General features: G+C 42.8%; 1 protein-coding gene and 1 long non-coding RNA gene across 2 annotated transcripts in view; both read right to left on the bottom strand.

Annotated features, from left to right (window-relative positions):
- The window catches only part of dnajc17 (DnaJ (Hsp40) homolog, subfamily C, member 17), a 337059-nt gene that overhangs the window by 52444 nt on the left and 259997 nt on the right, over positions 1-24618 (bottom strand). The window lies entirely within an intron of this gene.
- The window catches only part of LOC308305426, a 135319-nt gene continuing 113128 nt past the window's right edge, over positions 2428-24618 (bottom strand). The window contains exon 3 of the long non-coding RNA XR_013963114.1: positions 2428-2608. This is a non-coding gene — a long non-coding RNA (uncharacterized lncRNA). The remainder of the gene's footprint in view (positions 2609-24618) is intronic.

Here is a 24618-nt window from a genome sequence, read left to right as displayed (position 1 = left end):
TACTACTAACTAATTGGTACTAACGAATCGATTGATGCTGTGGATATTACATCATATAACAGATACTGTACATTATCTCGATTGGCGGAATGTTGTTGTGGAAAGTTGTCAGTCACGTTGGGCATAATGATCACATAGCCACACCAAAGTCCGGGAATCCAATGACCACAGCTTTATGCAATCCTTACCAGGGTTCACCCTACCCTAGTCTAGTGTAGGGTGAACCCTGGTTGGTTCTGAGCCCAAACCTAGTAGCAAACAAAGTGTAAACAAAACATTTAAGAGTCATTTGACCCTGTGAGGGGACAAGTAATCAGCGTGTGACCTCAGACACCGCCATCTCCTATTTCTCGTCACAGACAGGAGGCCAACAGAGAAAGTCATCAACAGGAGTGTGCACCTTTACCCGTCAACACGCACGTACGCCTAGCCATAAACACGCAAGAACACCGTTACCTATTAGATCGCTTGTACGCCTACCAGTGTTGATTTCGTCGACCAAAGCTATGACGAAGAATGTTCGTCGACTACCTTTTTTCACAGACTAAATAAAAACGAAATAAAACCTAAGCTACTATCTCATGCTACTAAGACTAAATATATTGACAATTTTGTGAAAAAATACAAACTAGACTAAAATGTTATGGAGGGTCTAGTGGAGATGAGATCCACTAGAATGTAATTTTATGTTTTGTTGCACTCGGATGTTGAGCTCTGAAAATCTACAAGCTCATAATGCTTGTGAACTTGTAGATCGGCTATTTTCAGCATGCAACCAAGTGTAAAATCAGGCATTACGACACCATCAAGACCCGCCAACATACATGTTTGTCGATAAAATTGTATGACATTTAGACTAACATGTGACTAAAACAATTTTACATTCTATTCAAAAGACTAAGACTAAAGTACCTTACTAGAATATTTCCAATTCTCAATACTTTTACTTCTACTCCACTTCATCCAAATATTGTACTTTTACTCCTTTTACTACATTTATTTGAAAACTTGAGTTACTTTGCCGATATAAAACATAATGTTAAAAAGTTAAAACATACCACTTTGGTCCTATTTTATACGTAGGCTATTTGGTTTATACGTAGGCTATTTGAAAATAGCAGGAAATAGCCGATCTATGCTTTGTTCAGCTCAAAGATTAGCTATTTTCAAAGAGTTTATACTTTTGGTACTTTAGGTGCATTTTCATACTTTTACTTGAGTAGGCCTACATTTTGAATTCCAGACTTTTACTTGCAGTATTTCTATATTGCAGTATTGTTACTTTTACTCAACTCTTAGTAACTGACACACACACACACACACACACACACACACACACACACACACACACACACACACACACACACACACACACACACACACACACACACACACACACACACACACACACACACACACACACAACCTCAGACGACTACTACAACAAATATAGTAGGTGAGCATTGAAACTATCCTCTTTCATCCTATTCGAGTGAGATTTTAGAACCATTCTTCAACAGTATCATCTCTGACAATCAAAAATAAGAATTGCATTATTACTTTTATTATTACGGTATGGTCAAAATAAAAACAATGATCCAGTGATGAAAACGTAGCTACTGTAATTGAATACGCCGAAGGTGTCACACAAGGTATAACTCCTGAATTATTCAGCCAAGAGAAGCAGCCTGATAGAAAATCAATCATTCAATCTTGATCTGTTACCACAGTCTGGCTGAAATATTAGCTGTGGAGAAACATCATATATCAGCCCATGAATGCGTCTCTTAATGTATATTCCATTAAAAATTTACACTCCAGTCAGGAGCATCCGAAAGAGTGTCGACTTGCGACGTTATGTGCGCTACAGTGTGTGTGTGAGAGCAGAGGCGTCAGTTCAGAAAAAGCTAAGGTATGGCAACATGAGCTAAGGTATGGCAACATGACAGTCATGTTGCCATACCTTAGCAACAGGCATGATACATTAATTTTAAGAAGTACATTCAATTTGTCCCCGTTTCTACGGTTTCTTGGGCTGGATATGGCAGCCTGGAAAGGTTGTTCAAGTGCAGCTAAACTTGGCATGTTAGTAAACGTGCCACAATTAACAATAATGCATTGCACCTGTGCAGCTGACCTGCGGAACCTGGGAATATACCATTTTGTCAAGTGACCATTTTGTTAAATGTTGCATTTGTAGTTATTTTACTGTAATTTAACAACATAATAACCAGCACAGAAAGACAAAGAGACATTCATGGATTTATATTTAAAAGTAACTTTTATTTTCCCCCCAGGGTATGGCAGCTGCATACCCCTGCCATACCCAAATGACGCCCCTGTGTGAGAGCCACAGAGAGAGAGAGAGAGAGAGAGAGAGAGAGAGACACACACACACACACACACACACACACACAGAGAGAGAGAGAGTGAGAGAGAGAGGATTAAGGGTCAGTCCGTCCACTGTCTGGACTTGGGTCTGGAGGTTGTGAGGCCTGTCATCATCGTGCGGTCAAGTAGACGGGAGGGGTCACATTGGAGGAATGACCTCCAGGGCAGAGTTACGCCAACCCCCTCGTGGGCCGCCGCGATGATGAAGTCAGATTCCCTAATCCATGGAAAGGTAAAGTGCTGTCAGTCAGTCTGCATAAGTCATCATCAACAACAGCAACCATGGGGAGAATTCCACCAGGCACGGGGCGCCACAATGTACGTACAGTACCGTGACCCACTTATCGTTGTTGTCGGGTGGAAAACCTTGTATGTCCAAAACCGTGACTTTCGTATTTATCATTTTAAAAATGATTTAAACTAGTGAAAACAGCAGATCTACAAGCACACAATGCCTCGCTCCGCGAGGCGTTGTGTGCTTGCTTGTAGATCTGCTGTTTTCACTAGTTCTGATGCGGCAGTCTTATATGGTGAAGCAGGGATTTACTTTACGAAAAATAGGTACAAATTTGAAACTTGGAGAGATAGGTTTCTGCCCGACAGCGACGATATGGGATATTGATGATGGAAAACGATGATGGGCTTTTTACATTACTGCTAATGGCCCGCGCTAAGTGTCGATAGGCAGAAAGTGGACCACGCACGTTCACATGTGGGCTGGCTGTGTGTGCGCAGATATCGTTCTGTTTTCAGATATAGTAAATAGGTCACGCTCATTAAGATAGCTCTTTGTGCTTTGTTCTAAAGTGCTTCTGATGATTGGTCTGCGAGTGTCAAGTTACAATCAATGCCTCTGACCCCTCAAGTCAACAACCGCTCAAGGGGGTTTATGGTATGAGGGAGGGGGTCCGCCCGGTATAGAATAAGCCGTGCGTGCCAGTCCAGACGAGATTATACTAATCTCCTGAAATTAATAACTTTCTCACGTGTTGCGGGGTGCACTCCAAACTGTTATTCACACTTGTGTTGCTCAACTTTAATCCGATATTGCTCACGTGTGACAATGATACGCCCTGGCCAGGGGTGTTCGCAGCACCAAATTCTGGGCCCTGGGTACAAGGATTCACTGCAGCCCCCACCCCCATGAATGTTCTTTTTAGACTGGGAACGCATTATTAAGCATTAATTTGTGCTTTAACTATTAAAAAATAGCAGATCTACAAGCTCACGGTCACAGCAGGGCACTGCGTGCCGCGCTGCAAGCTTGTAGAGCTGCTATTTTTGAACAATCGTGAGCATTTGTGCAAGTCTTTGAATATTTCAAATCCTTCTAAGTTCTTTTGAAAAACCTATGTTTCTATGTCAGTGGTGCTCAAACCTTTGAAGGACCCCCAAAATTATATGTATTTGGCCACAGACCCCCATCTCAAAATGTTTACTTCCAGGGACCCCCCAGAAGCAAGATTTGAGTTACAAATGTTCCCTTAAACATATACTGTATATTCAAAGATTTGCACACATTTTCACGACTTTTCAAAAATAGCAGATAGCAAAATAGCAGATCTGTGAGCTTGTAGATCTGCTATTTAAATAGCAATACAATAGCTAAAGTATAAAATAATTAAGGCCCCTCCACCTTGGGTCCTATTAACACAGTCCCACTTTACCCCCCCCCCCCCTTGTGACGCCCATGGCCCTGGCTGGTTGTCTGGGTATCGTTCCTGGGGTTGTGTTCGCTGTGCTATGATGATTACAGTGAATAACAATGTCCTCTGTGGTAACGGTCTTCGCTGTTTCAAAATCACCAGCGCTGGCAAAACAGGGAAAAAAACGACATTAACCTCCCTCTAACATCCAGTAATCCACGATGTTTACATGGCCTACTGTACATGGCTGTTTGTCAGTCTGACGATAAGCATCTCCAGTGAACCGTAATGAGTGTTATGAATGAGATCATCGTCAGCGGGAACATGTGACCTGACAGATGATGGGGGGGGGGGGGGGGGGGGGGGGGGGGAGCCATGCGACGTCCGCCCACGGAAATGCATGACAGCAATAATGGCTTATTTTGGTGAATCCCCTCACCCGCCCACCCCACCCCTGCTTTGGCAAAATGCCTTCCGGTTGAACTCATCCTCATCCCCTGTTTTCGTATTATGTCATTTCCTTGGGACCCCTTTGTTTGCCTTTGCACAGTTCCAACCCAGATAAGCAGCACTCACACAGCAAACACAGGATATAGGGATGGGACGATAATCGTTATAATCGTTTATCGTGATAAAAAAAGAGATTTACATTGATCGTGAAATCGTCCTCCGTCAATTCACCTTTTATTTACCAAGCTGCATATCCGGTACCACTTAAACCCTCTGTAATTGATAAAACGGACCTGGAAATAACGTATTTTGATACAGTCTTTTTTTCACTCTCTATCAAATCTCTTTGCCAAAAGATAGCTGATCTACAAGCTCACAACGCGAGTTGTGAGCTTGTAGATCTGCTATTTTTTGGCAAATGTTCCGCCCAAGGATAATGGATGTTGGGGGTATATTTTGAAAATCGCTATTTCTTTAGCCACAAAAATCGTGACATGAAACTTTCATATGGTCCCATCCCTAACACAGGATACACCAAAAGAAGGAATGGAGGACTTTGAAGGAGGCGGACGGACAGGGCTAGAATCTGACCAAGCGCTCCACCACATTCCAGGAGGGTGAGGTGGCCGGCTGTTGACCGCCCCTGGAGGAATGCCTTTGATAGAGCTCACTATCTCCTCGCCGATCGATATACACACAACGCCACGCTGATAAAAGAATGCAGGCTCACTTCAAAGGCGCAACGCCTGGCGCGATGAGCGGGCTCGCTAATACAATGTCAATTATTAATCGAGGGCAAGGGGTCCCCTTTGAAGTGGGAGAGAAATTAGATAATGGAAAATTAAATGCAGTCTGTTATCTTCAGAAATTTACATACTGGAGGTATTAAAAGGCAGGATAATTGTTTTTAATATTCTTCCTAAAACCTGCTTCTCGAAAACAAAAAGACACTGTCTCGTTCAGACCCCTTGTCTCGTTCAGACTCGTTGGAAGACCCCCAGAATGCCACTCTATATACACTGTAAAATCTAAGGATGGGCAATATATCGAAAATATATCGATATCGAGGTATCAACATGCAAGGTATACATATGGAGGAAGACTGCTTCAAATGAGGTATTGGTGTATGTGTCAAATGAATTAACAGACACACTATGCATGCACGTAGCACATGCAAAAAAGCAGTACAGCTGTAACCAGGTGTGCTTATTTCAATAAAACCTTCCTAACTCTTCTATGTGTACTGTGCAGTGTGCAAGCATGGATATGCTATTCATTATGGGCTTAGGCAGGCAGTGGACCTAAAGCAAAACTAAAAATGTAATTTGTTTTTACAAATATTGTGAGTAATATCGATATCGAGGTATTCAACAACGTTATCAAATATCGAAGGTTTTCCTAAAATCGCCCAGCCTTAGTGAAATCCTCAGTGTTAATTTAAAGCATTGGTAACTCTGAGGCTGAACAAATAGAAACCAAATGCCTTTTGTACACTCTCGGAGTTAAATGGACTGTGAGGATGTTACTGGTGTAGGATACGCTCTCTCTATAGGCTGTTGTGAATAGATGCATTCATGCATCAACAATAACCCAGTGAAAAGGTCACGCGCCGCACAGCGCTGCTGCAACCTTCATGCAACATTGTTACACAGCTGCTTTGGGGGGGGGGGCTGGCTGATCCCGTGACCCTCACCCCTGCATAACCCCAACATCTGTCCCAGCAAAGCTGCGGATCCATATAAGCCACACGTCTTCTCGTGCTACCTGAACTCTTAACGCCCCTCCTCTCTGCGTGGTTCTTCAATCGATATACTTAGGTTCACCTCAGAAAGCAGTGGCTTGCATTCTTTTGATGTTTCCACCTTTCGGTCAGGTGGCCAACAAAGTTGTTTGGTTTACAGCTGGGGCTCTGTTTTTGAAATTCATGTCTTTTCGATTGATCTCGTCAAACGCGATGATTTATTGATCAGACTGCCAGTGATAATCAGGCGGAGAAAAGAAGGTCAGGAGGAGCGGATTTATGTATGGGACCTTTCCAAGTGCACTCGTCCTCTCTGGAAAGGTATAGCTTCCTTAAATATTCATGGATAAAGACTTATTCCTCGCAACATATGGACGGACATGCATATTTGATGTCGGCAGTCCCATTAGACAGAGTGCGGTCGGTATCGTGCCAACAGGCTTTCACAACCGAAACGTATTCTGAATCCATCCGTCCTCTCTTGCAGTGGTGTCAGTTCAGAAAAAGCTAAGGTATGGCAACATGGCTGGTTTCGGCGCACGTGCAAAACACCAGTCATGTTGCCATACCTTAGCAACAGGCATGATACATTTATTTTAATGAAGTACATTTTATTTTTTCCCCTGTTTCTACGGTTTCTTGGGCTGGATATGGCAGCCTGGAACAGTTGTTCAAGTGCAGCTAAACTTGGCATGTTAGTAAATATGCCACAATTAACAATAATGCATTGCACCTGTGCAGCTGACCTGCGGAACCTGGGAATATACTATCTTGTCAAGATGGGGAGAATATAATTATAATACCTTGTTAAAGTGACCATTTTGTTAAATTTTGCAACAACCAGTATAGATAGACAAAGAGACATTCATGGATTTATATTTAAAAGAAACTTATTTTCCCCCCTGGTCCCAGGGTATGGCAGCTGCATACCCCTGCCATACCCAATTGACGCCCCTGCTCTCTTGCCCTCTCGTTTCGCCCATAGGCAGCTCGCCTCCCCGCTGGAGTGGAGGAACAACAGGCGAAACGGACCTGCTAATGAACCTGTGCGAGTGTTTCTGGGTCATTCTTTCCACAGAGGTTCACATGAAAGCAGGTTTATCGATTCTGTCTCGGCGTACATCACACCTCCAGCTCTTTACCCCCTACCTTCCTTCCTCTGCGCCAGGAAGATGAAGGGCCACATTTGTTTGGTTTCTTTCCAACTTTCCAAAGAGATGAATCTCAAACACATTACTGTTTTGCTTGCTCCTTCACTCTGTCACTATGATGAAGATTTCCCCAACTATAGAGCATGAGTACAATGTGTATATACTGTGTACATAAGGTATAGCTGTAAATATGGTTTCAATAATTCATTAATGTACTGTATAGCTAATAATCTCTGGTAAGTGTCAGTATGTTTTAAAACAAACCCAATGGAATAAAGCCAAGGAGGTATAAATTCTCATTTGTGTATCTTTACGAGTAGGAATGAATTAGCCACTTAAAACCCGATTTTAGACCTTGGCTACTAAAGAATAGCAGATCCACAAGCTCACGATCAGGGACGCCAGGGTTAATGTGTGTAATTAGTCCAGGTTTCACAGGAAAGTGTGTCTCATTTGAAACAATGCGTTTTGGAATGTCCTGAACATTGTAAAGTGGTGGCAGTGGGGGTCCAGGGTCTCAGCAGGAGGGTGCAGAGGTCTTACGGGACACTTTCTTCCGAGTGGCTGTTTAATCTGTCCCTTTCACAGGATAATGTGCTGACTCTGGGATCCTCCGGGCCCCCGGCGGGGGGCCCCTGGCCACCTGCAGCGGAGTGCGGCCCAGGAATGATGACAGTCCCTTTAGACAAAGGGACCTCTTTAAAGTCCAGCTGTGAGGCTTTATTGACGTCCCTGTCAGCAGCACAGTGGTCCCGGACAGGCCTGTTGTAGTGAGAAAGGATTCCCTTCCACCCTGACCCCCGTGAATGGTCACCAGTGACCTCCACACCACAGGTGCAAGGGAGCCATAAAGACGGACACTTTTAGATTTAGCTCCAATGTCAGACTTTCTCGTCGCGTCCCCCATTCCAGAGAACGTGTTGAAACGACAAATTGTCAATCAAAATCAACACAAACTGTCAGCTAACCTTGATGAAGGCCAAGTAATGTTGAATGTTGGCATAATCAAGTTCCCTCCTTTTAAACTTTGAGTGCCCGGATCTCCCTTTTTTTAATGTTAAATGTCATATCCCGTTTTGCGATTTTAAACTTATAGACACTTTTTTGCATCTCCGCGGTGAGCTGGTTATTTCTTTCTCTCTGCCTATAAACTGTGTTGTCTAGTGGTCTTCATTAGCAATTTTTAATAACAGACCTTTGCACAGATAGACAGATATATAATATAATTTGTCCTGTGGGGGGAATTCAGTGTCATAGAAGTTCCACAGTAGGCATGAAACACAGTCAGACACAGGCAGGGGCGCAGGAGGCATTTTAAAAGTGAAGGGGACACATCTGGGAGGTATGTGCGCGCGAAAACTTTTGGGGTATCCCCCCCACTTTTGGTGATATCCCCCCCACTTTTGCCCCGAGGAGGGGGGGACATATCCCCTCCACTTGAGCTGAATTACACAGTTGTTTTACGCAGATTTCAAGGCATTTTTAAAATGAAATGCACATGAATTCATTAAGTCTATATTAGATCTTTTTATTGAACCACAGTAACAAGAGGAAACGTAACTTAAAATGTGTTGACAAACGAAATTGCATTTCCATTATGCATCTGTTCAAAGGTACTTACATTGTTGCTTGATTTAAAGAATGACGTTGTCGTTTTTTGGTTTTTTGACCGTTTCATTTTGACTGAGAATGATGTGAGACTAGCCTACACACACCAGCAGCAGGTCCAGCACCTGCAATGACGGTCTCCTTCTGCCACTGCCTGCCTGCTTGTCACTATTGCGTTGCATTAATTAAACTCATTCAGAACAGCTGAGCTGAGCTGCCGACTGCACTGTGACTGCACTGGTGGGACTGTGCCTCTAGAGGGCAGTAATACGCCTTGAAATGAGAACTACTCAGTGTGTACAGTATAATCGATCATATTTGCGGCTTTTTCTTGGACCTGAACACTGGAGGGGATATCCCCCCCACCCAAAAAAAGTGGAGGTGTTAATCCCCCCGTCCCCCCCTACCCCCTGCGCGCATGGACACAGGCAAGAACATAAATATGTATGAATAAAGAAAATAAGAATAAACAATGAGATAAAAATGTATATATAAAAATGGGTATGAACATTTTTTAAACAAATAGCAGCAATCTTTTGCAGTCGCTTTGGAACAAATAGCAGTGTTTCTTTTTTCTCAATACGATTTAAATAGCATACAAAAAAGCTTCATATTTAAGTGTGTTTAAAGGTAGCAGCTCTGTTTAAATGTGCAGTAGGTCTAGAAGTCACCCAATGGTTTGTAGTCCTTAGGGTGGTTGTATTCCACTCTCTAGCCTTCTTTTATCGTTCACAAACAGTTCACAAATCTTGCTGCTGTGTTATCAGTGCTATACTATGATTGGCAATTTGTCTAGCTCCTTTCGGAACCTCTCCCTCCGCTATACAGCTCGGAGCCATATAGCGGAGGGAGAGGTTCCGAAAGGAGCTACAATTTGTCATACAGTATGTGGAATTTGAGCAGTTAGCTACAGTATACATCGAGCTAGATATCATTCCTGTCATAGCACCCAGGGGTACCAGCATCATTCTTCTACTCCTCCTGGCTCACATTGAGACCGTGCCAGGTAGGGATACCCATGCGAGCGCCAGACTGTCACACAAATCAAGCCGCTGGCACCGTTGGAGACAGGTGGCAGACAGTCAGCCAAGCCAATACCTCAACACAGGGGAATGATGTCACACCACCAACTCCTGCCTGACAGTGGTGGCACTTCCCCGTCAATGTAGGGGCCGCTATTAACGGAACCCTCTGAAAGAAATCGCTCCGTTTGAAAGACTGCAACAAACCGCAAAGTGCTCATATTCTAGGGTTTATAAAAAGAAGGCACCACACCGCAGAAAAGTGTATCATTTCAATCAAATAGCTTTGAAGTATTTAGTCTGCCACGCATTTGTAACCGAACCCGTGACTGATGCTCAAACGATGAAACTCTCACTGTACGATGAAAGTGGATCCTTAGGCGTCGTCCAAAGTGAGATCATTCCTTTCATTACTTGCCCCTCTGACTCACCCAGCGGTTATGTTAAAGACGGAGGGGTAGGGGGGCGGTATGTGGTCATGTGCAAGTTGTAGAACAATATCATCGCCGGTGGAATTTGGGGAAAATATAATAGCCGGTACTAATGGCGCATGCCAACGTTTTCTTTTCTTCTGACTATTGCCCTGACACACAATGGCTGCGTTTACATGGGCAGGTATATTCCACTTGTATTCAGAATGACTGCTCATTCAGAACAGAAATGCTCTTGATAATGCAATCCTTGTATCACTACTGTATATTTGATGTATGTACAAAAGAAGCTGCTTTTCATATTATTGTACCACTTTATTGCCTTAAAGGAGTAGTTCACCCCCAAAATGACTTATTTTCTATTGATTACTCAACCCATGGAGACTTGAATTCACATTCCTAAGCCAATAAAGCCCCCGTTGTTTCCGGTAGGGGACCCAAAGACACTTTGGGTCCCCTACCGGAATCAATGGGGGTACATTCAGTATAATAAATGTATTGGTTAATGCGACAAAAACAAAAAAATATCCATGAATTCAAGTCTACATGGCGTGAGTAATCAACAGAAAAAAGTAATTTTGGGGGTGAACTACTCCTTTATGCTTCAATTGAAAATCAAATAAACAAAGTAAAAAAAAAAAAGAAAGAAATGCTCATGTAAGGGTGATTTTGCTATTTTCTAAAAATGCTTTAATCTTTTTAAACTTTTCACCTGCCCAAAATACAGACGCCAGGGTCAACGTGGTTAAAACGCTACGTTTTCACCCATACAGTAAGCGCTATATAGATTTCACTGCACAAAAGCACTTTAACCCAATGACCAGCCCGGGGATCACCTTGTCGTTAACCTACACATGATCTTTACCTTCTCTCCTAAAACCACCACGCTCTCAGCAGGCCTCCTCATGACCCGTCATCAGTGGGTCATCACCTCCACCGTTCACATTCCCTTCTCTTTGTGCCTCGGTCCTTCTCACTCTCCTGTGACTCGGCCCTCGGTTCACACCTCCATTGTGATCCCGGCCCCAGAGGTCTGTAATCTGGTTCCTCCTCGCCAGGGACGTGTAGAGAATGTTAGAGCGGCAGGGGCTGAAATTTCCAAAAGGGCCTTTTGGTGGAAGCACCGGAAATAGCAGACCTCCAAGCTCACAACGCGTCACGCTGCGGCACGCTGTGAGCTTGGAGGTCGGCTATTTTCGGTGTGTGAAACCACACTGGACTAAGCATAATCAAGTTAATACTGGAGTTAATGGCATGGATTTCTACACAGAGAGGGCAATTCTTTCAACATAAGATGCTGCATTCAAGTTCAGGAGAGTTTGAACAAGACAATTCTCTTGAATTCTGCCTTCAGGTATGGCATGGGAAGGGGGCATTTGCAGGTCAGGGGCTCATGCCCCTATGCACGTGCCTGCTCCTCGCTACCTCCCAGGCTTTCACACGTCGGTGTGACTGACCTCCAATCGGCCAAGCACCCCGAGAGGGGATTAACTGACCGGCGCTGCTGCTGCTGCCTCTGGCCCGGGCTTCAACTCCACACACTCCACACCGCGCTCTGATGTCATCACCTCACCCTCACTCCCCCCCCACCATTCCTTAGCCCAGCCTGCCTCTTTGTCCTGCAGTCGGAGCCTCTCTGAGGTCCGTGGTTAGGTTTACTGAATCGGAGCCGCCGCCGGCCTACGAGACAGAGTGTGTGTGTCACGTGCCCAACCCCACCCCCCCACCCCCAACCAGGCTTCAGACATTGATGTCATGGCGAGACGCCCCAGGGATGGGCTACACAGACCGGTGATGTCATAGCACGGCGGACTGTCTGGCAAGGGTACAGTATGTGTGTGCGGCTGGCTGCGCGAGTGTGTGTGTGTGTGGCGAGGAGGGGTCGCTGGTGCAACTGTGTTTGTAGGAATTAGGAATTATGAAGATGACAATGTGGTTGTCGCGTGCCCGCTTCTAGACAGTGTCGTCCCCCATTCGCCTTCCATGCAGTCACGCAGCTATCGCCGTATCAGTCACGAGAACGGCATTGAATTTCCTACAGGTGGCATTTCTCTGTGCCCCGACTATAAATCTATTGGCAAATATTTAGACACGACGTCGGTGTCGAAAAGTCGGAGTTGGCCTTTTTCGTTGGCACATTAAAGGCTGTGAAATTGATGTCTCCGGTCTTCTCTCTTTCTCATTTTACGGCCCTATAGGCCAGATACGCACCTGATCCAGCCGTACGCGCGGTGAACTCGCATTCCGACACAGCCGCCTTTATTCGGTGTAACACCAGTCACGAGAACGGCATTGGATTTCGTGCAGTTGCCATTTTATCTGTGATCTAAAACCTTAAAAGTGGCCTTATCATAGCCATATAGCTGCGACACGACATGTCATAAGTTCATGTGTGCCGTGCGTGCGTGCGTGCGTGCACACATCCTGAGGCGTGGTGTCATAATCGAGGTGATGCAAACGTCTCTCCTGCAGGCCGGGTCACCTTGGGAGGATGGTGACTGTAACTCTAGCACCGATAAACAGATAATGAATGCGTTTCTCTCGACCACAAGGACTTTCCACCGTGCCTTGTTGTTGTTCTGCCCGCCTGCGGCCTGTTTATATTTGTTTGTTTGTCATGTGGAGGTCTGGGAGACGGACAGCTGACCAGTGTAGGTTGCCACCCTGTGACCTCGTAAAAGAGAGGCAATGAAAGATTCATGCGAGAAATCTGACCGTCGGTTGTTTGAAGGTCCCATGCAGACCATGAATTATAATTATTTTTTCCTCTCTACGTTTTTTCGTTTGTCCTCTCCTTGCAGACCTGAGATGATTGCGCATGCTGTATAGAAGCAGCTATGGTTGTAGAGAGCTATGGAGCCATGTTACAACAAATCCATTTAAATCTCAGCTACGGTACATGCTGATCAGGTGTTACAGTGAGACGGGAGAGCAATCAGAGATCTCACTCAGGGGCACATCAATTGGGTATGGCAGGGGTATGCAGCTGCCATACCCTGGGTCCAGGGGGGAAAATAAAAGTTACTTTTAAATATAAATCCATGAATGTCTCTTTGTCTTTCTGTGCTGGTTATGTTGTTAAATTACAGTAAACTATCTACAAATGCAAAATTTAACAAAATTGTCACTTTAACAAGGTATTATAATTATATTCTCCACACTTGTATTCTCCCCACTTGTATATTACCAGGTTCCGCAGGTCAGCTGCACAGGTGCAATTCATTATTGTTAATTGTGGCACGTTTACTAACATGCCACGTTTAGCTGCACTTGAACAACCGTTCCAGGCTGCCATATCCAGCCCTAGAAACCGTAGAAGGGGGGGGGGGGAATAAAATGTACTTCTTAAAATAAATGTATCATGCCTGTTGCTAAGGTATGTCAACATGACTGGTGACACCAGTCATGTTGACATACCTTAGCTTTTTCTGAACTGACGCCACTGAACAGGAGACTCTTTGAGAATCCGCCAGTCATAAAATTATTGGCTGGATTGGGAACGCGACAAAAGAATGAAATCTCTGTATATTCGAGACCTGGTGATCTCCCAGAAGAATCACTGTTATCAGCTCTGCGATATGGAGAGCTTACAGACCTTAATTGTGACCGTAGGTCGCAATTACTATGAAAAACTGCAGCTCACGTGCGTCAGGCAGTCACGCCTCATGTCACTCTCCATATACATGTATGGCCAAGACAGAATTCATTTGCAAGTGTGACTCGCATTCGCGGCAACTACACTTCAAATGAATTCTGTCCTTGTCCCTTTTATGCCCATATATGGAGATCCCTGATGTCATCAATATTATACTGTATCTGGGAATGCCCAGATATGGACATATTGTGTCGCAACGCGATCACACTTGCAAATTAATTCCGTCCTTGTCCCTTTTATGCCCATATATGGAGATCCCTGATGTCATCAATACAAGCCCATTCCGGGAATGGAAATATTGGGCCCTATCTTCGTCCATGCAAAACCCTAAACTCCTAAACTTACTTGCCTTTTTTACTATATCCATACTATGCATTCATCTGTGATAGGCCAACATAATTAACCGGCTTTGATTAAATCAAGAAAATAACAACATAGTTATATAATATTGTATTGTCAAACAACTGGTTACAGCAGAGGATGAAATTTCATGTGGTTTCTGCATGCACCTGTGAACCCTAAAGGTGTGTGTGTGTGTGTGTGTGTGTGTGTGTGTGTGTGTGTGTGTGTGTGTGTGTGTGTGTGTGTGTGTGTGTGCGCGCGTGCACGTGAGTGACAGATAGAGAGGAGTGACAGAGAGAGAAACAGAACGAGTGAGTGAGTGAGTGTGTAACACCTGTTTATACAGTCCTTGCATGCCTGAGCCTGTTCTCACACACACACACACACACACACACACACACACACACACACACACACACACACACACACACACACACACACACACACACACACACACACACACACACACACACACACACACACACACACACACACACACACACACACACACACACACACACCAAGTATTTCTGATCTATGCAATTAGCCAGAGGCGCGGGGAGGCGGAAAGGTCAACAATGCAGTTTTTGATGCACTCTCTCTCTCACACACACTCACACACGCACACCCCCGCACATGCACGCACGCCCACCGATGTGCCACATTCCAGGACACAGTTCTCCTCTTTCACACACACCCTCCATCGACCCGCAACACTCCCAAGTCCCCATGATAAAGCGCAGCATCCATTTCCTGGTACCAGCACCGGCGTATGGCATACGCCCCCCATATGTCTGTCACATATGTATGGATTAGGCCCCGATGAGGTCACCCAGCTGCATGATGTATGGCTGCTCTGCCTCACTGTCAACATTCCTAATTGGACTGGCAGACGGAGCCTGTGTCTGTCTTTAGTTAAGATCTTAATCTCCTCAACTGGATTAGTAGGGACAAAGCTTTAGATCCAGCGTACATAATTCTGACATATGTATCTGTCATATACGCATAATACGGAATGTGGAGACGGCGTGAGCCCAGAGGCAGCGTGACACTTTCAATCCGTCTTCCTCACAGCTAGAAGCTCTTCTTCTGACATTTCACCTGGTATTCCTCTTGTTTTGGTTTGGTCGTGTTAATTATAGGCGAAATCTTTTTCACAATTTTAACAACATTGTTCCATTCATTCTTTCTCCCAAAAATAGCAGATCTACAAGCTCACAACGTACCCGCAATGCCAACATGTTCTCATCATATACTCTGAGAGAGTAGGGGTGGGCGATAAGGTGATAAATATCGTTGAGACGATACAATGTCACCACAATATGCCTTTTCAGCGATATCGTATATATTGTGATAAAATGAGGGAGCCTTATAAAAAATCCTGTTGAATTTTTAATACAGATATTCATTGCAGAATTCATTTAAACCTGCATTTTGGTCTAAATCAGTTTTTCCACAAACTTTAAAATAACTCTGACAGTATACAAATGAAACCCGTAAGGGTCCATTTGGTTTCATTTGTATACTGTCAGAGTTACATACTTAAGGAACAATTTAGACCTCCCAAAAGGAACCCAGAGAGTCCCTGGACCCCACATTGAGGACCATTGGTCTGTTACTCCTTTTCCTTTTAGGTTGTCTTACCGTGTAGGCATGTACTGTAGGTGGTTGTACTGTTAAGAAACTTGAAAAATAACCATAAAAACCAACATGAAAAAGAATCATGATAAGATTGTGTATCGTGATACAGCTTGGGAAAATATCGTGATATTGTATTTTCCCATATCGCCCACCCCTATGAGAGAGTCATGGGCAGGGCACAGTGGCAGTCACATGTCGGGGTCAGGCAACAGCGGCGCTACTTCAAAACTGCCACCAGTTGTCTGCCCGCTTGGCGATGCTATGGCTAAGCCTGCATTATGAAATCACGGCAGCTGTTGTTTTGGTCGACCAAACCCGCCGAACCAGATCCACCGGGGGATGCTGATGATCTGACGGGCTCCCGACACCATCACTACCCTCTGCTCTGTGCTGGAAGACGGCTCTATTGTACAGCAAGAGACCAAAGACTCCATTAAGGGCCATCAAATATTCATCTGCCATGCAGCGTCGAGTCCATGACTTTATCCCCCTGACATCGCACGTCAAACCACAGAGAAGAATCACAACATCAATAGATTTAAATGACCTGCCTGCCACCACCCACTGTAAAATCTGTAAGCGTTAATGTAACTCCAAGAGTTTACATGTTGAATAGAATGGACCCACTAAGGGTCAATACAATTGAAATGTAGTACGGTACAAGTACAGTTGAACACCCTGCCTAAAAGGAACATCCCAAATAAGACCTTTTACAGTCTTTTTTACATTGGAAGCCCTCTGTATTTAATTCATGGACATAATAAATAGCAAGCAAAGAAAACATTCAATAATATTGCAGTTATAAAAACACTACAGGGTAGGGGAAACAAGGGAGTTGGCTAAAGTAAGGGGGGGGGGGTGCTCACTTCTCGCCTGTCTATGGGAGAAGTGATAACTACCACCTTCTCAGGCCTCCTGAAAGGTGAGTTTTCAGGGTGGTTTTGAAGGATGCCAGCGAGCTACATGTTTTAAGGGAGGTTAGTCAAGGAATTCCACACATGGGTGGCAGTGTTGTAGAAGGAGAATTTATTGTATTCATGGGTTGCATATCCTACACGGCCATGTTGAGGACCACAGGTGTTTCAATTTGTCTTATTGGCATAGAACTAATGTTCTACGCCAATCAGAACACCTGTGTTGGTCCTCAATATGGCCGGTGGAGGACTACAAATGCAACCCATGAATTGAATACCGGAGTGAATTCAGTTTACGTGAAAATCTACCATTTCAGAGTTAATTAACATTCCACATTTTACAATGTACTGTGGCTGTACAGCAGCAAAGACTTAAAACCATCTATAATGTTATTATCTCTGTCCTGGTCGTAAATCATCAACCGGTGCAAAATGTAATTATTGACGAATGCTAGGAAGTTGTGACATCCCTATTTGAAAACTATAAATCACTTGACAGGGGCTGGTACACTTGGAATTGGAATTAATGACATTGTCAAACTGCACCGACTAACAGTCATTACAGAAAGGGGCTAATTATCCATCTTGCTCAAAGACCAATTGGATGAATGAACTTTTAACGGTGGGGGGTGGGCCGGCAAAGTTTGCCCTTTGACCTTCCCGTATTATGCAGTGTTAATAACAAGCTAATGGCCTTGTGTCCATTAATGAGGAAAACAATGACATCACCGAGGCTGTCCGTACGGATCAATATGTTGAGTTAACTCCAAGCCGTCAGTGAAGCCTCCATCGACGGACGCAGGCAGGCCTATCTAGACTACGATAAGGTCTTAAACAGGGGCGTCGCACAAAATTCTGGGCCCTGAGTATAAGGATTCACTCACATTTTGTGCTTTAACTATTGAAAAATAGCAGATCTACAAGCTCACAGCGCGGCACCGAGTGCCGCGCTGCGAGCTTGTAGACCTGCTATTTTTGAAAAGTCGTAAAAACGTTGAATATTTCAAATCCTTCTAAGGTTTTTTTTTTTATTAAAACCTACGTTTCAGTAGTGCTCAAACTTTTTCATGTGAAGTACCCCAAAAAGACATGTATTTGGCCACGGACCCCCATCTCAAAATATTTAGTTCCAGGGACCCCCCAGAAGCAAAATCTGAGTTACAAATGTTTGCTTAAAATAACATATATTCAAAGATTTGCACACTTTTTCACAACTTTTCAAAAATAGCAGATCTGTAGAAGCTCGCAGCACGGCACTCGGTGCCGCACTGTGAGCTTGTATATCTTCTATTTTTCAATAGTGAAAGTATAAAATAATTAAGGCCCCTCCGCCACCTTGGGCCCTAAGTAACTCAGTCCCACTTCCTCCCCACCCCCTTGTGACGCCCCTGAGGTCTTAAATGTGTTTAGTGCTGCTAGCCGGGGAGCTAATTGCCTTAGCAGGCTAGCAGGCTGGATGTAATGACATTAGCAACATGTTAACAACCACAGTGGAGCTGGAGTTGTCTGCTCTCTGGAGTGCCGTACCGCTGCATTTGTCAATTTATGATAAGCTCTGTTGACTCCGAGCTGCTCTATCATTCTCTGAGCTGGCCTTGGTTATCACAATTATTCATTAAACATTTACATGCAGTGGTGCTCAAACTTGTTCTTATCAAGCGGACCCCCAAAATGAATTATGCATTTTGCCGCGCAGTGGCGGAACACCACCTGAATATATGTTGTGTGTCAGGAACGCAGGGACCGTCTCCACCATACACAATTTGTGTATGGTGAAAATAAAATAAAAGAGCAGATCTCAGATCTAAAAGCGGATGCAAAGCGTTAGAGAGCTTGTAGAGCCGCTATTTTCAAATAGCTGATGACGGTTAAAATGGTTAAACTGATTTTGATGCTATTAACTCATTTTGCTGGGGACCCCCTGGAACCCCCTCTTTGAGAACAACTGATAGTATCTCATTGCATATCATCCAAAGATTGTCCTAATACATTATGGGGTTGTTGTAATAAATAAAGGGCAGAATAAATACATTCTGTGGCTTGCAGCCACAGAATATAAAAATAAAAACAATAAATAAATAAATACAACCCAGTGGTTCTCAAAGGGGTCCTTGAGACGGTTCTAGGGGGTCCCTAGCAAAGTAATTAGCATCACAATCAGTTTTTACCACTTTATCCATGTGTTGGGTATTCAAAAATAGCAGATCTTTAAGTAGGCTACATCTGAACATTTTTGTAAAATACATTTGAAAATGTTTGGAACATTTTGAATCATTTTCAATCGTCTCTTCTGGGGGTCCTTGGCACAAAAGTTGTTGAGATGGGGGGGTCCGTGGCTGAATATATATCAATTTGGGGGTCCTCAGGAAAAAGTTTGAGAACCACTGGCCAACAAAAGTGATTTGAAGGTTTTCACTAGGGGGCAGTGTTGGAGCATTTTTTCCCCATCTTTCCTCAGGCTGCTGTCTAGTGAGGTAATGTTCATAGTGAATCAGGGACATGAGTGGCTCATTGTTACTGTGAACAGCTAAGCAGCACACACACACGACTGGATGAAACATTAGATGCAGCTCCACCAGTACACAGCCCCCAGCTGGGTGCACACACACACACACACACACACACACACACACACACACACACACACACACACACACACACACACACACACACACACACACACACACACACACACACACACACACACACACACACACACACACACACACACACACACACACACACACACACACACACACACAATCAATCTATGATTCCTACCGTCATTAGAAAGTACATGGACATCACGTACAGTTTTCCCAGGCAGCCTGACTGCCCTTATTTGTTTAATTTATTTGCATCGCAAAGAGGATGCTGTCGTCTGTTTAGACATTTGAAATTGCATCTGCACAGAGGTAATGTAAACATGACCTTTGAAGAAAGAAAGAAAGAAAGAAAGAAAGAAAGAAAGAAAGAAAGAAAGAAAGAAAGAAAGAAAGAAAGGAAAAAAGAAAGAAAGAAAAAAGAAAGAAAGAAAGAAAGAAAGAAAGAAAGAAAGAAAGAAAGAAAGATTTTTATCATTTGTTAAAATGGCTAAGCAATAAGCATAATATTTATCTTGTGATTTCTTTTTTTTACAGAATGCCATTTATGAAAAAATTCAATAGTTTTCAAGTTCCATCACTATCCACAAAATAAAGTACATAGCCACAAGATAAATGTTGTCACACAGTCTTTAGCCAGTTCATTGCTTAGATAGATAGATAGATACACCTATACAGGTATATATCGTAATGGGCAATATATCGATAAATGATCGATATCGGGGTATCAACATGCAAGGTATACATATCGACGAAGACAGCTTGAAATGAGGTATTGGTGTATGTGTCAAATTGATTAATAGACACACTATGCATGCACGTAGCACATGCAAAAAAGCAGTCCATCTGTAACCAGGTGTGGTTATTTCAATAAAACCATTGTTTGGAAATGGAAATAAGGCATTCAATGACATGCATGGATATGCTATTCATTATCTGGGTTAGGCAGTCAGTGGACCTAAAGCAGAAAAAAACATTAAAAACTATACAGTTGCTTTTACTAATATCGTGAGTAATATCGATATCGAGGTATTCAACAACGTTATCGAACATCGAAGGTTTTCCTAATATCGCCCAGCCTTAGTATATAGACTAGGTCACTCTGACTCAGATAACCATAAACAAACCCGGCCGACTTCAAACTTGGCTAGTGAATCGGCAAGGACTCGAGGGAGTGCGATGCCCGCCAACCGAGTCGCTTGGATATGCGGTTGTCCAGAACCACCGATCCGACCAATATGTCCATGGTTATGCCAAATGCCAATATAGGGTATGGCATATACTAAGGACATCAGGGAACTCCACATATGGGCATGGAAGGAAACAGACAGATGGGTACAACAGGTACTCTGACAAAGTGAGAAGTAGGTGTGAGGGCCCTCTAGTCCAGGGGTTTTCAAAGTGGGTGACGTGGCACCCTGGGGTCCAGGGGTGCCGCGAGATCATTTGATAATATTTGGAATTTATTTGGAAACCTTGTATCTCCAAGTTTCAACTGTGTACGTCTTTTGGTAAAGCAAAGCCCTGCTTCATCATACAAGACTGTCGCACAAAACTAGTGAAAACAGCCGATCTACAAGCACACAACGCCTCGCGATGCGAGGCGTTGTGTGCTTGCAGTTTTCACTAGTTTAGTACATTTTATAGATGATGATACAAAATGAACGGTTTGGGACATACAAGGTTTCCACCCGACAACAACGATATGTTATAAATATAAGGTGCTGGGAGTGAAATTTATAATGTAGGGGTGCATCGGATTAAAAAAAAAATTATGGGGTGCCCTGAGACAAAAAAGTTTGGGAACCCCTGCTCTAGTCTAGTTAATACAAATGTCTGAATGTTTTTGGAAAGTTTTGCCTATACCATGTCCCTGACATGCCAAAAATAGGGACGCCAGGGTTGTAGTGGGCTGACACGTTTGCATAGATATAACCTAACTAAATGTTACCTACCATGTTTTGCATGTTCAAACTGGATACTATGATGGCATTGGTGCCGTTCAGAGCTGAACACACACTCACAGATAAACAAACAAACAAAACCTATCCGGCCCACACAGAGTTTCATTTTGAGCCATCGATTGACCTAAATTAGTCTGCCACCGCTGCCCTAGCTACATCTACACTACAGACTACATAAACTGAAACACTTTTGAATGTACAAGCATTATGTAACTGTACACTACAGTAAGTGCTGTTTCATGGACGTTGTTGTCAACAGGCTGTCAAATGTTTATGTGTTTTCAGGTGTGTAGTATGGAGGGATATTATATTGTGCTAAAACACTTGTGTGGATAGGTCCTTTTCTGTTTAACATGTGTGGATCAGTGTTGTTTTTTACAGCAAATTTTGATTTAGTTTTAGTCTTTTGAATCGAATTTTTGTTTTTAGTCATAATTTAGTCACCTCAAAACTTTTAGTTTTAGCCTAATTTTAGTCGACTAAATATAGACTAAATCTACAGTTGATTTAGTCAACTTAAATGTATTTTGGCTGGCCTTGATAACATCGTAATGTCTGATTTTACACTTGGTTGCATGCTGAAAATAGACGATCTACAAGCTCACAACGCGTCACAGCGTGACGTGTTGTGAGCTTGTAGATCTGCTATTTTCAGCACGCAACACCTGAGAGCAACCAAACATAAAATGACTCTCTTCTCCACTAATCTCTTTCTAAAGTTTTAGTCTAGTTTTTATTTTCTTGACGAAATTGTCAATATATTTAGTCTTAGTTTTAGTCATCACAGCTTAGTTTTTATTGAGTTTTTATTACATTTTTGTCAGAGAAAAAAACGCAGTCGTCATAGTTTTAGTCGACGAAATCAACACTGGTGTGGATGTAGTGTGAAAGTAAGCTGCTGGACTGAGGGATGTTGTGTCGAAAGGCCAGCAGTGAAAGTCACTGACATGAATGACTGACATGCTATAAAATGATAAGCTTTGTTCTATTTCACTCTCAAGTGACACCGAAAAATTATTCCACAAACACTTTGTGCACACAGTATATGTGGACCTTAAGGACAGTTTTCCCCCACCCATAAGTACATGATAATAACCACATACCCGAAAAGCCACAAAGGAGACATTGAACGTGTCGGACGCGTCTCATTTGCAAGGCAAATCAAATCTACATCTAATGTTACATTTTCCAGCAACAGCCAGAGTTATCTGTTATGTGTTATTCTAGCAGCTGCACTGGAGACTGACCGTGACCAAATCAACTGTGTCAGGTAAGATTCCCTAATTATTATTATTAATATTATTACGATTATTATTATTATTGTTGTTATTCAGTAGTGGAAAAAGTACTCAAATGTTTTACTCAAGTAAAAGTATCAATACTGCAATATAGAAATACCCTGTTACAAGTAGAAGTATGGAATTCAAAATTGACTTGAGTAAAAGTACAAAAGTAGTGCCATCAATAAGTACTTAAAGTACCAAAAGTGGAAAGTACAACATTTTTGAAAATAGCAGATCTACAAGCTCACAACGTGTTGCGAAGCGACGCGTTCGGCTATTTTCAAATAGCCAAGGTATAAAATAGAGCTAAAGTGGATGAATGTATGTTTTATAACATTATAATTTATATCTAAAAGGTAACTAGTAACTAAAGTTTTCAAATAAATGCAGTGGAGTAAAAGTACAACATTTTGATCCGAGATGTAGTGGAGTAGAAGTAAAAGTATTGGAAATTGGAAATACTCAAGTAAAGTACAAATACCTCAAAATTGTACTTAAGTACATGTACTTTACAACACTGTTATTATTGTTGCTGTTTTTTAATTGTGAATTACTATTAATAAATATTATCATTATTGTCATTATTATTACCATTAATGTTGTTGTTGTTGTTGTAATCCTATGTCGTCTTGGATTCACAGACTTAAGAATGGCTGAAAAGCATCATTGGGCATTTATCCTGAATGTGGCGATCATTTCCGTTGTCCTCCATGGGAGCTTATGTTGGAAATGTAAGGTTGAAAAAACAAAGTCCAAACCAACTGTTAAAAGGTGCTGTAATTGATAGTAATCACTGCAATAGTGTAGTGTTCAGTAACACTACACTATTGTGTAACACCTCCAGCTCTTTAGTAAATCACATTTCCAGGTGGGTTATAAATGTCTGTATCGGCTTGTGCTCCAGTTCCAAGTGTGTCTGCTTGTTTATTTGTTTCTATTCCTCATCCTGTATCCTGTATGATTGTATGAAATAGCTATTTTCTGTTTACTAAAGAACTGGAGAGATTGGGGAGGGGGGGGGGGGACACCACTGTTATTAAACAAACACTAGAGCTATTTGTCACTTACAGCACCTTTAATGTATTTATATAAAACAGGTCAACAAATGGCTGAAATATCTTGAAATTCTTATCTTGATGCATAACTTAAATAGCAAAATCAATCATTTTACGCATGTCTCGCACTGGCTTAAATACATTTAATTAATTCAGAATTCTGAATGATAATAATAATATGAGTATTTCACAAAACAGAATGTATTTGATTTACCATGAAACTCTCTCAAATCGTTGTACATGCAGGCACAGATAAGGATAACAGGCGCAGACACGTTCTGATAGCCAATGGCTCAGTTCCTGCCAAGTCCAGCGACCACTGCTGCTCAGGTGAGCTTATTACACAGTAAAATGCTCAGTTAATATAGTTCTGAGAGTTATTACATTTTGTACACTCTCAGAGTTTTGTACACTCGAAACGTGTCAGTGTAGTTGAGCTGCAATGAAATGTGCAGCTGCTATGTAATGAGGCTGCCTCTGTGTGTGTGTGTGTGTGTGTGTGTGTGTGTGTGTGTGCGTGCGTGCGTGCGTGCGTGCGTGCGTGCGTGCGTGCGTGTCGCTCTGTCGGCATGACTCATCAAATCACAACTCTATATCAGATCTTTAAGTCAATATCTGACATATGGAGCAAATTGGTGGTCAAGGGTCACGGTCAAGAAGGTAAACTATTGATGGACATATTGTTGTACATAACTTCTAATTTAAACAATCCATCATAGAA

This window comes from Nannobrachium achirus, assembly GCF_963921795.1.
Source record: "Nannobrachium achirus genome assembly, chromosome: 20".
Lineage (NCBI taxonomy): Eukaryota > Metazoa > Chordata > Actinopteri > Myctophiformes > Myctophidae > Nannobrachium > Nannobrachium achirus.
This window is presented reverse-complemented; position numbering and strand designations above follow the sequence as displayed.